Below are 3667 nucleotides of genomic sequence, written 5' to 3'. Positions count from 1 at the left end.
CCATTAATTGGTGTATGTCTCTTTAAGACTGCTGCCCGCATCCAAACACCATATGTGAGGGATTAGCGTTTAGGATCTGTAGCAACCTGGGCATAAGCAGTCAGAGACAGTGACACATGGGATAAAGTCTTTAGTCCAGGCGTTGCCTGGGTTTATTTCCAAGCAAACAAAGCAAAATACAGGCCTTAACATCAGGCAAACATAAAGTAAATCCTGCTCGTCTGAGCACTTACTATACATGTAGCATCCCTGTCTACACACTGGTAACCAAATGGCTCCTGCACACAGCCAGCCAGGACTCTCAGACCTGCAAAGGTCTCAGCTCTCCTCTTGGCCCTGTAGACCCAGGCTTTATAAGGCCTGGTACCAGCCCCACCTGGTACGTGGGAGTGACCATCCCACCCTTCACTTTGGTCACTCCAGGAAAAGCCGGCCCGGATTATGCGGCTTGGAGCCACCTACTTGCTACAACGTGTTAGTAGCTTAATGCTACTAACACTATACTGCCGGCTTCCTCCACCGAGCCCAGGCTGCTCGGTGGCACGCATCTGCCCAAGTGCTCCCCAAGGCATCATAGGAGAGCATCCTAGGTGACACATACCTGCCCTCCAGCACCTTGCCGGTCACCGTCTCACAGTATATAGAGGTAATAGTGTTAGAGACAGCAGACAGACAGTTGGGGATGTTTTGGAGGAAAGGTGTCGTGATGTCACGGGAAGTGGTGTATAGCTGGGTGTCGTCAGCGTACAGGTGGTATTGGAGGCCAAATCTCCTGATGGTTTGTCCAATGGGGGCTGTGTAGGTAGAGAAAAGAAGGGGGCCGAGGACCGAGCCCTGGGGGACCCAAATAGCAAGGGGAAGAGAAGGAGAGGTAGAGCCAGCAAAGGAGACACTGAAAGAGCGGTCAGAGAGGTAGGAGAACCAGGAGAGAGCAGTGTCCTTTAGGCCGATAGAGCGGAGCATAGTGAGGAGGAGTTTGTGGTCAACAGTGTCAAATGCTGCGGAGAGGTCGAGGAGGATCAGTAGGGAGTGATCGCCCCTCGATTTGGCTGTCAGTAGGTCATTGGATACCCTTGTAAGGGCAGTTTCTGTTGAGTGTTGGGGTCGGAAGCCAGACTGTAGGGGGTCTACCTCCTTTATTATTAAAAAAAAATCATAGTACATATCACTGCGTTGGTAATGACCCGTACTAAAGGTTCGTCTCGCAGTAAACACAGCTTCCCACAGTTTTTTTGGTGAGAAAATAAAAATGTTCTTGGTTATTGAAAGAGGCAACGCAAATACAATTTTTTTTTCATAAAGAGGGTTTTTGTTGTTCCAAGATACAAAAAGAAACCAATATGAATTTGGTATTGTCAGAATTCTACTGACCCGAAGAATAAAGATTTTATATTATCTATACTGCACTGTAAAACATGGCAAAACTGCTATTTCTCGTTTATGTCTTTAAAAAAAGGTGCAATAAAAAATCTAAAACATTTTCATTGTCCCTAAAATGGTGCTAATATAAACTACATCTCATCCCGCACAAGCCAATACCCCACATTGTCTAGTTGGCAAAAGAAGAAAAACATTCTGGGTCTTGGACTTTGGTGATGCGAAAACGATTATTTATTATTTCAAATATTTTTATTATGTAAAAGAAGTAACACATAAAATATAGACATGTAATAATACTGTAATTGTATAGCATAGCAGATGGAAGGAAGAGTTTAAAAATGACAGAATTTCTGTTTTCTTTTCCCATTCCCTCAGCATAATTCTATACACGTTAAGGCCGCCTGCAGACAGCCGGGTCAGATCCCGATCCAAGCCCCTGCAGACAGCAGTGCGTCACTCACCTGCTCCAGCGGCCCGGATCTTTTATGTGTATGCGCAGACCGGAGCAGGCGGCCGAGGAGTGACATCTCTGTAGAGCATGCTGCGATGTTTTCTGCGCGGCATTTCACGCAGACAAATCGCAGCCGTCTGCATAGGATTGCGTGCTGTAATGCAATCCTATGCAGGCGAGCAGGGGTGGAAATTCTGCGGGGAATCCCACCATGGTATTTCCGCCCGTGTGCAGGGGGGCCTTAACAATATATGTATTCCTGTGAGAGCAATAAAAGATACAACTTGTCCTGCTAGACACACGGCCCTATATCGCTATGTTGACGACAAAGTAAAAATCTTATGTTTTCGGATATGTAAAAACGAAAAAATAAATAAATACCGGGTCATTAAGGTGTAAAATAGGGATAATGGTACCAGGAAACGGATATTTTAGTCTTCGGCTATTCTATTTATCATCTAATGTGATAATTGTTGATATTTATTAAGGCTGGCGCAGGAGAGTGGAGCAGTTACCCATAGCAACCAATCATCTAGCTGCTTTCATTCTAGGAGCTAACATCTGATTGGTTGCTATGGGCAACCGTCAGGCTTTTGCCTTGTCTTCATATTATACACTGCATGAGGAGAAGTTTAAACACGACGAAGTCTGGAGTATTTGGTTAAGATCACATGACCTGGCCGTTACTACCCGGTGGCATATTAACACATTCTGCCGCAGTTCTCCAGCGCGGCCGATTCACCCAATCAGCTGGCTGGAATCGGCACATGTGACTACACAGCGTGCACGCGGATTGCCTGCAGCAGCCGTGTGCACTACACAGTACAGTTAAGCAGCCGTGTACTACACACTCCACTTAAGCAGCACGGGGTTAGGTTTAGGGTTAGGTTTAGGGTTAGGGTTAACTAAACCTAACCCTAACCCCAACCCTAAACCTAACCCTAAACACTAACCCTAAACCTTAACCCTAAAGCTTAACCCTAACCCTAAACACTAACCCTAAACCTAACCGTAAACCTAACCCTAAACCCTAACCCCGTGCTGCTTAAAGGGGTGGTCTCGCGAAACCAAGTGGGGTTATACACTTCCGTATGGCCATATTAATGCACTTTGTAATGTACATCGTGCATTAAATATGAGCCATACAGAAGTTATTCCACTTACCTGCTCCGTTGCTAGCGTCCTCGTCTCCATGGTTCCGTCTAAATTCGCTGGCAGCTTGCTTTTTTAGACGCGCTTGCGCAGTCCGGTCTTCTCCATTCAGCACGAGCCGCTTCAGTGTTCTCCCCGCTACAGCTCTTCTGCGCATGCGCAGACGAGCTGTCACTGCTCGGGAGCGCGCTGCAGCGGCCATTCTGTACCATCCTCTGTTAGAGGAAGGTGCAGAAACTGGAGCTGCCCAGCGGAGAAGCCCAGCCCAGCCCAGCAGCCCCGAGAAGCCTCCCAGGTAAGTGATTTGTCGGAGGGGGGCTGCCGCTGCGCCGGGCTGCGCCGGGGGGGGGCTGTCGCTGCGTCGGGGGGGGGCTGCCGCTGCGCCGGGGGGGGGCTGTCGCTGCGCCGGGGGGGGGCTGCCGCTGTGATGGGGGAACTAGCGCTAGGCCGGGGGGGCTGTCGCTGCGATGGGGGGGCTGTCGCTAGGCCGGGGGGGGCTGCCGCTGCGATGGGGGGGCTGTCGCTAGGCCGGGGGGGGCTGCCGCTGCGATGGAGGGGCTGTCGCTGCGATGGGGGGGCTGTCGCTAGGCCGGGGGGGGCTGCCGCTGCGATGGGGGGGCTGTCGCTAGGCCGGGGGGGGGCTGTCGCTAGGCCGGGGGGGGGCTGCCGCTAGGCCGGGGGAAC

Source organism: Eleutherodactylus coqui, chromosome 10 (genome assembly GCF_035609145.1).
Source record: "Eleutherodactylus coqui strain aEleCoq1 chromosome 10, aEleCoq1.hap1, whole genome shotgun sequence".
In the NCBI taxonomy this organism is placed as follows: Eukaryota; Metazoa; Chordata; class Amphibia; order Anura; family Eleutherodactylidae; genus Eleutherodactylus; species Eleutherodactylus coqui.
Note: the sequence above shows the minus strand (reverse complement) of the source record.